Source organism: Mytilus trossulus, unplaced genomic scaffold (genome assembly GCF_036588685.1).
Source record: "Mytilus trossulus isolate FHL-02 unplaced genomic scaffold, PNRI_Mtr1.1.1.hap1 h1tg000343l___fragment_1__unscaffolded, whole genome shotgun sequence".
Classification (NCBI taxonomy): domain Eukaryota; kingdom Metazoa; phylum Mollusca; class Bivalvia; order Mytilida; family Mytilidae; genus Mytilus; species Mytilus trossulus.
In genome coordinates this window covers 871,725-886,080 of record NW_026963332.1, presented here as the reverse complement: position 1 = coordinate 886,080, position 14,356 = coordinate 871,725, and positions in this window count along the sequence as shown.

Genomic DNA, 14,356 nt, shown 5'->3' with positions numbered 1-14,356 from the left:
GAGAACCACAATTCCTAAAATTTTTGCCAAATACAGCTAAGTTAATCTATGCCTGAGGTAGAAAAGCCTTAGTATTTCAAAAAATTCAATTTGTGAACAGTAAATTTATAAATATAACCATATCAATGACAATTCATGTCAGCACAAAAGTGTATATTTCATGAAAGCCAATAAGCAAAATTTAAAATTGACATACCAACAACTAAATATTGTTTCTCTAAATCCACAAAAAAAAATTCTCACTAGAATAAATTAATCCACTGTAACAAAATATCAGGATACATTGACATTTATATTTGATTAAAGTTCATTTTGTAAAGATTGTTTTAATAATTGAAAACGCATTTACAATTTGATATTAAGAGTATCTATTTACTTGTTGTTGTCTGGGTTTTTTCTTCTTCTTTTTTTGCATAGTAAGAGATTATTGAATAATAACGACAAGTATTTCGGAAACAGCTAAGTGGAAAAAAAGCGATACCTTAGTCAAAACATATTGACAAATATCAATTTTAGGTTAGTTTTGCTTCAACGGATTTAGTACTTTGCTATTGTATATCAACATATCGAACACTAAACAGTAAATTTGATTTTGACAACTCTAGAGTATTCATAAAGAGAGGCGAAAGATATCAAAAGGACAAAATATCGAAAATAAAGATTTCAGTGTAAAATATAACACTTTGAATGAGCTTATTTTCACTTGAAAAGATGTCAGCGGATATATATAAAACTAGACATTTGTGCCAGGTATCAAACACACAAAAACTTTGCTGGCTAATTGTCATAATTTTCTTTAAATTCTTTCAATCATTCAATAACAGTTAGCAAAATTTTTAATAACAAGAGAGAGAATAAGAATCTTTTGTAACGTAATTAAACTGAGCATATTTGCTCGTTTGAACTTTAAGTGCATATTTTATAACATGAAAGTAGTTTAATAAGTACGTTTTTCTTCGAAGGGTAAATTCAATTTTCTTACTGTTAATATAAGTCACATTGTTGACCGAATATAATTTAGATATTTTCACACATTATTGTGTGTCTTGTGTCCAATGCGTACTTCATTAACGAGTATGATCATGACACATTATACACGTCTTTTGAACTAGATTATCAAAACATAAAGATCAGTCGAGTTGTTGAGATGCACTAAATGAGAAAGTCAATAGGAAGGTATAAACTATGAAAGTAAGTGCTAGTTTCGAATGAAATTAATCATCAATCACAACTTCTCTCTTGAAAGTTCTAGTCTAAAAAATTACATACCAACCATTCTATACAGTTTACACTTTATATTTTGAATATCCAACTGGCACTTTGAGCGCTCCGTAAAAATAGAAAACATGAAGTGTACCCACATTCCATTTAGTCACATTTGTATCTATCTGTTAACTAAATGTCTGAATTATATTAGCAAAATTGAGAGATCAGGGGGCTCTCGCCATTGTCCTGTGCCCTTTGGCCTTAAATTTTGACATTTTTTAGCTGAAATGTGACAATCTTAGCCCTCCATCTAACCTTTATATATATAGAGTCTAAGATTTAGTTGAATTTTATGGATATTAAAAGAGCAGGGGGTCATAACCTCAGTTTAGTGGTCTCAGTTTTTCTTTTAGTTTTAAGACATATCGTATTTAAAAGTGAATCTTTTCAAGTTGTTTTATTGAGACAAATCCATATGTTATAAAGAAAATATGCAACTTAGAAAGAGAATTTACGACAGCTTGATGAGGTCTTAACGATTTCCTACGTATCTTGTGGCGTTAATTTTTTTTATTTTCGATTTATGAGTTTGACTTTCCCTCTGGTATTTTTCTTCCCTGTTTTATCAGTTCTTTTAACTATGATAATCATGCTTTTAATATTATCAAGTATTTTTGTTTTTATGATTTTCGATTAAATTTTGAATAACGAACCGACTGCTACACATGTAGCAGCCGGTTGGATATTGAATATCAAATAACGAACCGGCTGCTAACTTCACATGCATACAGTTCCTATCATATTTACATAAATTTGATGTCAAAGGTTTACATCAGCAGACTGAGTATGAAGTAAAATAACAAAAAAATCGAGTTCCAATGCAAATTCAAATCAGAAAATCAAATGGCAAAATCAAACAAATGGAAAACAAAAGTCATATTCCAGACTTGTTAAGGCTTGTGTAGAAAATGGTGGAGTAACCTGCTCTAATAGCTAGCTAAGCTACTTACGTATGACAGTCGTATAAACTTCCATTTTATTGACAATAATTTGTAAGCAAAACAAACAGATATATATGTTTAACCCCATCATATTCACTATATTAGTGCCTGTCCCAAGTCAGGAGCTTGTAATTCCGTGGTTATCGTTTGTTTATGTGTTACAAATTTATTTTTCGTTCATTCCTTGTACAAAGATAATGCCGTTAGTTATCTCGTTTGAATTGTTTTACATTTATATTTCAGGGCTTTTTATAGCTGACTATGCAGTATAAGCTTTGGTCATTCTTGAAAGGCATACGGTCACCTATAGATAAAATTGAGAATGGAAATGGGGAATGTGTCAAAGAGACAACAACCCGACCAGCTGGCCCCTAAACAAATATATACTAGTTCAGTGATAATGAACGCCATACTAATTTCCAAATTGTACACAAGAAACTAAAATTAAAATAATACAAGACTAACAAAGGCCAGAGGCTCTTGACTTGGGACAGGCGCAAAAATGCGGCGGGGTTAAACATGTTTGTGAGATCTCAACCCTCCCCCTATACCTCTACCCAATGTAGAAAAGTGGACAAGGTAACGTCACCATCTAAAAACGGATAAATAACGATAGGAAATGAAAAATCATCCCTTTTATCATAAATTTTAGTATTCAGCTTTCCGTTAGTGATATAGATATCAAGATCGAGGAAAGGGCAGTGGTCATTGTTAGTATTAGATTTATTTAAAGTAAGTTCAGCAGGATAACTTTCATTAATATACATACTGATGTCGTCATTATTGAGAGCCAAAATATCATCTAAAAAATTTAAAAGTATTATTAAATTTGTTTATCAGATGTTGTTTTGGTGGGTCTTTGCTTGTTAATTTATGTGTCAATTGGTCTCTTGTGGAGAGTGGTCTCATTAGCAATCATACCACATCTTCTTTTTTATATATATAATAGGTGAAAATGTCAAAAAAAGGGGACAGCATTCAACATTATGTTTTAAAATCAATCACTATCAAACCTAACAATGTCAACAAAGAAAAAACACATGGCATATAAACAAAGCATATAAGCAAAAATTAAGAACAGCAATATATTGACGGGATTCATTAGTTACTTGCCACACCAAAAAGATCTAATTTTGATTTACGTGTGTCTCATCCTTTTGAATATTTGCTATACTATATATAAAAATATTAATTTTCGCGAACTATTTAGGTCACGGAAAATACCCTTTTTTACAATCAGTTAGGAGAGTTCTACAAATAATATGAATATATATAACCCCAATCCAATTTTATTTTGCTAAAAGTGTTCATCATTTACTGTTTTGTATCTTCTAAAAAAACATTTTTCTGTAAGTCCTGTTTAAAAAAACTGCTTTAAAATAGATATTCACATTAAAAGGATATCGCCAAAATGGATTAAACAATAAAGGTTAATATTTTACAAAGACAAATAAAAGAACACTATAACACGTAATTAACATAATAAACAACGTCATAGCATAGAATCTCTACTTCAAGATCATCATGTATCATTAGTGAATTTGATATGGATATTAAACAACAAGGGTTTACTAACATTTTTGATACCCTTAATTTGTCAACTTTCTTCTCAGACACTCATCTGGTGAAGTTTTATAATCTCCAGGTAGCAACTGTAAGCTCTTAAATACCAAATGAATTTGGAAATTTATATCTCATATGCAGGTAAAGCAAGTATAGTGTTTCTTAAGAAGAGGAAATTGATAATTTTAAAAATTAAAATCGCCTCATTTGTTATAGATTATGGTACTGAGATACCCTCTTATTTCAAATTCCAGTAATACGTCTAAAAATGAGGCAGACAAATACGTGTCTGTTGTTTCTTAAATTTCAAGTTCTGAAGAATATGCTAATGGAATCCAATCAGAAAATGTTTGCTTGTTCATAGAAAAATCACATCAATATATATACTGATATTGGCGGTGATGGATTATTTTTCCGAAAGTCACGTCACTATATGTTAGTGATCTAGAAAATTACAGTGACATTGGCTACTGTGTTAATACAGAACTATCACAAAATACCAATTGTACGAACCCATTGAACATTCTGATCTCTAAAACTTTCGTATGGTTTTATGTTCTTAGTAACATATTCGGAAGTGGTAATTTGTTCATCTTAGTATTATATCTTGATAAATATCAGAACCCCTTGGTTTAATACTTGACACCTTGTTTAAATCAATTTTACTCTTATTACCTCGTGATTCCATGTAATAAATGTCTTAATAACTAAACTGACACTTCATTTTGATTTTTACAGTTAGTAAGATTTGTGTAGCATGCCAGGCAATTACAATCACACGTTGTTTGAATGTGGTATACATTAATATATTTACTCGTTTGAACTGAAAGACAAAAATGTATCACATGAAAATAAGTTTTATGACTATCTACATGTGTAACTTCAAAGTGTAAAATTATTTTTTCAACTGAAACAAAAATCACATTGTTGACCTCGTGCATTTTAGAATGTTCTATCTTTTATAGTTATCAAAAGTACCAGGATTATAATTTTATACGCCAGACGCGCGTTTCGTCTACATAAAACTCATCAGTGACGCTCAAATCAAAATAGTTAAAAAGCCAAACAAATACAAAGTTGAAGAGCATTGAGGACCCAAAATTCCAAAAAGTTGTGCCAAATACGGCTAAGGTAATCTACTCCTGGGGTAAGAAAATCCTTAGTTTTTCGAAAAATTCAAAGTTTTGTAAACAGAAAATTTATAAAATGACCATATAATTGATATTCATGTCAACACCGAAGTGCTTATTCGTGCATTTCGTGTCTCTTTTTATTGACTTTAATAACACGTGTATGCGCCTGACAGAAATATGAAAGAGTTCTTTTGAAATCGACGCATAAGTTCTATGATAAACATTACAAAATTGGTGACTAACATATTGACAATTATAATGTGTCTCACTAGCATGTCAAAGCATGTTATTTTTTGTTATAGACTAACAGAAGTTTGTTATCTTTGTTATCTCCATATTTCAAATATTTGTTCATTTTAATAATTCAAAACTGTTAAAAACTTTTTTCAGAAATCAATTTTTATTCTTAAAAATAAAATTCACATTTGATGAATTTTCAATTGATCTGTTCTGCATATCCTTATATTTATTCCTGTCAATCATCCCGGAATCTTTGAGGTGATAGACCTTAAATGACCCCAGATTCCATGTACATTTGAAACTCTATAATTAAATGTTTAATGTCCGTAATATCTCTTTCATACTATGCACGTGCCTCTCGAAATACTTATTAAATAGTGATACATCAAAGTTTTGACTGACCGCAAATTTTGTAGTGTGATCGCACATGTAGCATAATTTACAAACGCTGATTTCAATCCCTGCCGCCACGAGGATGAATAAGTCACGATCACGTTTACTCCAGTCTACCTTAACGTGATGTTCTCTTAATAGTCAGTGTGGGTGCTTTGGCTGAAAACATTTTATGGTAATCATAATATTTAGACCCGTAAAAATTACTAATATCAATAATGTCTTCTTCTTACGCATCTAATTTGATGCGTCTTTCTGGATAAGCTTTAGACATTATTCTTGTTTATCATATACTTAGCATCAATATGGTAGCTTTTGCATATGTGTAACGAACGGAAGTACACTTGCCATAATTTCCCACCCAGGCTGATAACCCATATCAGCCCGGTCTGATAACCCATATCAGGGGCGTCTCGTGCAAAAACCCATAACAGTGCTTCTCGTGCATGTTACTTCCGGTGTTTCCGGTATTGGTTGTTTACTTTTCCATTGTGACGTCAGATATTTTTTATGACGACGTCAAAATCTACGTGAACTTTTGTGGGGATAGTTAAGTACTTGCTAACAAATGCCATTGGCAATTATGAATCATTTTATGGTACAACACACCTTCAGTAATAATGATCATAAAACTCTTCCAAATTTTTAATGTTTCAAAATGCCTCTATAGGAAATGTTACCATACAGTCATATATATGGAGGTAGTGATGCTGTTGTTGGACAATTATAGTATATTTGATTCATAACGTAACTTCTTTGTAAAGTTTTAGACTGTTTTCGTTGTTGCATTTGTTTATTTGCCTGACATAAAACTATTGTCGGAAGTATATGATAAAGCGATTAATACATGGCCTTTTTCATATCAGCCTGGGTATCAGCCTGGGTATCATCCCTCGACCCATATCAGCGCCTCGACTCCGTCTCGGGCTGATATGGGGGTCTCGGGATGATACCCAGGCTGATATGGAAAAGGCCATGTATTAATCTCTATATATTTGCCGAATGCCTTAATAAATCCCTGAATGGTCAGTGTGAAGTTTAATCGTATGTCGGGTTTCCCTGGGAGATTAACCTTAATGCTGTCAGCAATTACGGAATGTGGGCATTCATAATTAGGAATTAGTAAGTCAGCAATACTTACATCCTTACCGTTAATAATCTGTCGCTGTAGTGATGAAGCTACAATATCTATACCGGTAAAATCATCGGATCTGGCTCCCTTGTTGGTGTCTACGGATACACAATCCTCCTGTATTCAGGAATGAGAAAAAGTATAGTTGTCAACGGTACTAGATTGTACTTATGTTGAAGGGTAAATCCGTCTTTGATTATGCTTTTTTCTGCTTTTGTCCGTGATTTCTCAAAAAAAAAGTTGGGTAACGGTACTTTCTAAACCCATAAAGCATTGAGACATAGAGACGAAAGCATTACATATGTTGCTCATCGGAATAGCCTCTAGATCTGGGTTGATGATTGGGCGTTGCTCCGAGGGTTGGGGGGGGGGGGGGTTGAGTTCCGATATCTGGAATAACATTTACTTCTGCTACATTTTCAATTACGGTTCCCTCCTTTCGTTTGCATTTGATATTACTGTTAAATAATTGTACGATGATTGGTTTACTAAGATCGGCAGGAACTTCTATAACCATCCCCTTTAATTCTTGGATAAGTTTTGTCTTACTCAACGTGGATGGGTCCTCGCTAGAGTCTACAGGCGGACGTTCATAAGGCATTTTTCTTTTCAGATGTCTCTTCGACTTTCTGGTAGTCATAATGTTAATAATGGAACTTGATTATAACGTTACAATAAAAAGATACCACTCACGTGTGAAAAAGGAATACAAATTCAAGTTTACTTAAATCCAAGTTTTCTTAAATCCAAGAAAGGAAACTAAATCAAAGCTTAAAGTTTCAATCTAGATGACAACTAATTTAAAAGTCTAATATAAAAGTCTAAATCGTAGAATAAAAGAATAATACTGTTATGGTATAGCACAATTAAAGTTAATATTTGCTTCACAATATAAAATACCGCACTTCTATCCAAACAGATTAACGAAGATGAGTTCTGCCACGTGTATCTCTTCTAAATAAGGAACAATCAATAAGTTAGAGTAGCACATGCAGACACGAGCTTCTTAACACGAATAAACCACACCGCAATTATATGTTAGCTAACATTTTTAAATAACAGCAGTCACAATATGAATATTTTATTTTGTTGATACATTGACAAATGTCAAAAAGGTACATGTTACGTTGAATGGGGGAGGATTAAAAATTTAATTATAACGATGTTTGTTTATTATTTGGTTTCTAGATATACCTTTTAAATATTTAGCAGTTCAACCTTTAGAAGTAGTAAATAAGCAGCCTGGTGAATCGCATTCAAAGTTTGTACGATCACGGAAAATAATTGAATTAAATTGGATTAAAAAATTAGAGACAGTTTACCCGCTCGGTCTAAATGATAATATCATGGGAATTTGTAATATATCTAAAACCAATTCCGTTAACATTTTGGATATAGTTTCTAAAACTGTTCGTAAAAAACGTTCTCACGGTCGTAGAACAAATCGCAATCAAAGAAAATTTCGGCCAATCATACCAATATTTCGGACCTAATTTCTATTTAAAAAACCAACGGCAGACATTATTTGTTGACGAAACTCTTTTCGTTACTGGTTAATAAGTTAAATAAAATTTTGGAGGATTGCAACACAATTTCATATAGCAGTCCTAAGTATGAAATTGTTCAAATTATTATGGCATATTGTTATTCTAAATTATTTCCCAAAATTGATCGCCCTGAAGATCATTAAATACATCTTATTAAAATTAAGTATGTCAATAAAGGCTTTGATTTTGTAAATATTGCCGGTATATTTAACGACCATTCTGTTAAAGAAAAAATTTCTATCGTTAATTATCCGATTTTAGATGGTGACGTTCCCTTGTCAACATCTTACGGTGTTTATATATCTCAACTTGTACGATTCGCTCGTGTATGTAACAATGTTTTAGTATGTATTACTGAAAAATTATTACACCAGGGTTTTCGATATCACAAACTAGTCTTACTAAATTTTATCATCGGTATACTGACATCATTCGTAAATATAGCTCAACATGCAGACTTCTAATACGTTCAGGTATTTCACATCCAATTTTTTATGGAAATATTCTTTATAAAGCACAAAGGTATCAGAATTCACCTCAGAAACTTACAAAACATTTGAATAGACTTATTAAGAAGGGATATAATTACGATACTGTTGTCAAGTCATAAAAGATTGCATATTTTGGCGTTAATATTGAGTCACTGATAAGGTCTTTGCATCGGAACTAAACACATTTATTCTAAAAACAGTTGTTGGCATGACACGGGTTATGTTCTTCTCATATATGTTATGATAGTATGCTACTTAACCCCTAACGGGAAGGATTAAATCATAATCTTTCACTCAGTTTAATTGAAGTCTGGAGCTGGCATGTCAGTTAACTGCTAGTAGTCTGTTGTTATTTATGTATTATTGTCATTTTGTTTATTTTCTTTGGTTACATCTTCTGACATCGAACTCGGACTTCTCTTGAACTGAATTTTAATGTGCGTATTGTTATGCGTTTACTTTTATACATTGGTTAGAGGTATAGGGGGAGGGTTGAGATCTCACAAACATGTTTAACCTCGCCGCGTTTTGTGCCTGTCCCAAGTCAGGAGCCTCTGGCCTTTGTTAGTCTTGTATTATTTTAATTTTAGTTTCTTGTGTACAATTTGGAAATTAGTATGGAGTTCATTATCACTGGACTAGTATATATTTGTTTAGGGGCCAGCTGAAGGACGCCTCAGGGTGCGGAAATTTCTCGCTACATTGAAGACCTGTTGGTGACCTTCTGCTGTTGTTTTTTATTTGGTCGGGTTGTTGTCTCTTTGACACATTCCCCATTTTCATTCTCAATTTTATAGTTGTGTCAAAGTTTTTAAATTTACTGGGAAACTGTTTGTCTTCTCAAAAGGTTGTCAATTTAAAAGTGTTGTAAAATATTTAAACATTTATAAAATTCGTGTATCTAACTAAAGCGCTTTACTGGATTCTTCTTTATCAAAAGTACTCGAAACAAAAAAACTTTTAAAAAAAAAAATGCTTAAGAATTTGAAGAGCTATACGAACAAAAAGGACCTTAAAGTAATAACTTACTCTATCTTAGGCGACACCTTGGTTTATTAATCCTCTTGACAGTAGTATACCGCTGTTCAAAACTCGTAAATCTATGGACAAAAAAAACAAAATCGGGGTAACAAACTAAAACTGTGGGAAACGCATTAAATATAAGAGGAGAACAACGACACAATATTAAAATGTAACACACACAGAAACGGACAAAGCATTAGACAAAATCCGATGAGAATAACAAATATAACATCAAAACCGAATAGTATCATAAGTTCAGTGGGCAGTGCTTCGGTACTATCATGATTTACAACATACCATTCTTATTATCTCAGTTTATAAACAAGTTTTAAAAACAATAAGAAACTAAGGTCAAATCTCCGGTAGGTTAATTTGACCTTATGTGGATTTGGCTTTTCAATCTTGACCCTAGTGTATTTAGGTTTTCGTACGTATCCTGCTTAACAACAGAAAAATTGCTACAAATGCAACAAATTTATATTGTTATTTTTACTTCAAACTTGCGTGGGAATGTATTCAAATGTCAATATGAAGTATGTACTGTTGCAGACAAGTTTGGTAAAATCATTCATAAAGTTGTTGCCTACACATTTTCTTATTGACCTTTTGCTACACCAACTACCACTGATAACAAACTTCACAGCATCAATTATCGCCTTGCTGATATAAAGTCGCGAGGAAATAAATCTCTATTAGATTTTACCTAACTTTTCAATAATGTATATCCCTTTTGATAATCCGGTATACTTCTGGGTTAACTTTACCTTTCTTTTCCTAGGAACACTATTTAACAGCATATTTCTGTGGATCTCAACAAAAAATTCAGCACGTCGCAAGTTGACTGATTTAACCATTGTTGTTGCCTGTTTAGCGAACACATTGAAGGGCTTCTGCATCCTTGTTTCTTCTGTTATTGGACAACATAAAGATGTATCGAACAATATAGATTTCCTCAACGGCACAGGTAAGCATGGAAATAAATTTACTGACTCGCAGAAAAACAATGTAAAACAAACATATAAAGGAGAACTTTTAAGCAGAAACTTGTTTTGTTTGAATTGTTTTTACAATTTGTATAACTAATTATTCAGAACATTTTTGCACCATAGAATGTGATTTAGGGAAAAGGATGGCTATCAGGAAATTTATAGGGGTGAAAAAAGGTCATGCGGACAGAATATGGAAATAAAATTATAAAAGGAAGAATAAAAGACAATCTATTGTATACTTAATTAATGAATATAAGTATCATAATAATAATCAAGACATCAAATAGTATATCAATTTCTTCACTATCAATATTAATATGTGTATAGCAAAATCCTAGATATTTGCATGGTCATACAATAAGTAAAATCACAAATATAATTGTATACTGTAGAAGAATTTGTTTACAAATTTATATGACTTCTATTTAAAACATTTGTATTTTTTTCTATTTCAGAGACAGCGAATTTCTTTTTCGATGGCATACACACGTGGAGTATTTTGATACTAAATGTATATCGTTACAAGCTATTGGAAAAACTCACTTCATCTAATGATCAAACGAATGACAAGAACTCTTCCAAAATTAACCTCCTTTTTTCAATAGTAATCATGAGTGTTTTCTCCATTGCATATGCTGTGAATCTATGGGTAAACAAATTTTCTGATTCGACAAATACTATAATTCGGGTCTTAAACTCACTAGGCAAAGACGCCGCTTTTATGATATCTATCATTTTAAACATCGTTACAATTGCTGGTTTATACAAAGTCCGAAGTAGGAGATATAATTCAATCAGCCCTTTAGCCAGGACATCAACATTTCCAAATGACCCAAAGAGTTCTATTTTACTACGACAATTCATGTTATCGTTGATTTTTCAAGCCATTTTTTACATTGTTCCTGGTATCTTACGCATCACATCTGAATTTATAAATCTTAATTGGGCTTTGAAGACGGACTCCAATGCGTTATATTCATTTTCCGAGATATTGCTTGTGTTGTTTACGCCTTGCGCATTTGGAATTCTCGCAGAACCAAGGAGAGGCTACCTTTTAGAACTGTTTTGTGTGAGAAAATCTTCTGAAGGCGTTACTTATGTGTCTACTGAGAGAAGAAATACACAAAATATAGGAGAAACACCAGGACAGTGGAATTGCAGAACGATTCAACTCCCTGAGATAGCAAGTAACTTGGCACAATCAACTGAACCACCATTCGATGTTACCACCATGGTGACAGATACTAAAATACAGGGGAGAGATATTAAACGACAGTATCAAGGTAGACAATATTTTACAGATATTAACATGAAGAATGGTACTCCAATGGCATATTCTTTACAAAGATACATTAAAAAGAAGCAATCAACCGATATGAGCATTATCAGCTACCAATCGGAAACAAGTTTTTTGGGGTCATTCTCAGATATTTCTAGAATACAGGGAACTATTCCGATACCGGGGATGCAAGTATCTTTTGTAGACACCAATCAGCGAAGAGGACGATCCATCTCCACAGTTATTCAACGTCCACCGTCATTTCCATCACTGATGCAACGATCTTCGTCCATTGCCGACGTACTTTCTATAATTTAAAAAGATTGATTGGCGTTGATTGCTGTGAAGTTCCTTAGAACTGTTATGCAAATTAAGAGATAACTGTATTGCATTTGAATTTATAATGGTTTACTTTAATAAATTATTATTTGGATGAAGAGTTGTCTCATTGGCACTCACACCATATCCTCCTATATCTATAAGACATTCTACATTTGTTTTTATACTTATTTATTAACTGTTATAACAATTATCTATTCAATAAAACTTAGATTTAACATTTTTTTTGGTCGACACCTATCTTCACATTCAACGTAGGACCTTCAGGGTACAAAATTAAACTTGTGATATTTCCACTTATAATTATTCGATAAATAGACAAGTTTCTAATTTACGTTTTTTATAGATGCATCCTTCTGTACTATACAGTTCTACAAATTTAGTTTTAAATCGATATTGAATCATGGAAAAATGGGTTTGGACCAACCTATAAAGGAACAAAGATTCTGTTATGAGGAGCATCTAAATTGCACGCATTATCCCTTACACCAAACAAAGCTGGACTATTGGTATAAATATTTGGTAAATAAATCAAAACAATAAAAACCTAAAATTGTCTAATGAATCATTACAGTGAGGTCAAGGTCCGATGATACCGACAAGACAGACATGTTGAAGTTGCAAGGAACTTATATACAAAATATAGTAATACAACAACTCAAAGAAGTGAGAAATTCACTTACAAAAAAAAAGACTGAACCGTGAAATGAGGTCAAGTACAATGAGCAGCCGGAAACTTCGTCGAATGAGGTATATGCATACAAGGTATGAAGCATCCATGTATTTTTCTTTCTGATATATAAAGCTTTACACAAATTGTTTACGCTACGCCAACAGATAGTAATATCTGTGTCTCGCATACTGTGATTTCCGTCGGAAGCAGGCGTGACAACTATAAAACACATTCAAAATTCTAAATTACCATTTTCATTTGAGTGTCAAATATAAGTATACCTATTATTTTGGGCACTAAAAGGAAAGACAGGCAAAAAGCGAAAACAGTAACCATGACCAATAGTACCAGAATTTCGATGCAACAAATTGTGAGTTCAAAAGATCACTTGTTCCCTCCGTTTAATTGTAAAGAGAATAAGAGTAACTGCTATAATAAAACAAGTTGAACTTATCAAAAACAAAGGCAAAAAGTAAAATTACAAAAATACTGAACTCCGAGTAAAATCCAAAAAGGAAAGTCCTAAATGAAATGTCAAAAACAAAACCTCACACACATCAAACGAATGGACAACTGTCATATTCCAGACTTGGTATGTTTTTATGAAGAAAATAGTGGATTAAACTTGATTTTATAGCTAGCTAAACCTCTCACTTGTATGACAGTCGTTTAGGAGTATCTTTTCATTAAATGAAATTGACAGGTGTTTACCTATGTCAATCTTGTAAATCAATTGGAAATTGACAAATCTAGATAACAAAAAAACACTGAGGGACTCGCATAGACTCCAAAAATAGCAGGCCTGGTATCGTCGATATGACCAGCATTTCCTACCATTTAAACATCAATCGTCATGCAAATTATCACTCATTCAAAATGTCAGTCGGTAACAGGATTAAACAAACTGGTATAAAAAAAACTTTGATGTCATTTATGTATTTTTAAGGATGTATGCATCTCATTCACACTTCCCTGGGCAGTTTCTCAATAACTGAAGTATGGTTTTTAATTGCTAAATGAATGCTGGTAATTGTGAAGCAAACTTGGAGTAATCTTTATCAGACAATGAAAAATTCAAACAAAATTTGGTTTGTAAATACCAAGTATGTTATTTGGATATTGTGTATAATGAAAACTGATGCTAATTCATTTGATTAGACTTTCAATATTGGAACCATAACTTGGTCATTAATTTTATAGTAAAGACCAAAACTGTTTGCTAGTACCAATCCTTCACATTCCTTAAATGTGTGATTTTTATATTACCAATATTCTTCACACTATCAAGAAGCATATTGTTGATTGAATTTTTCACATTTAAAAATCTCTATAGCTTTATTTGAGGAG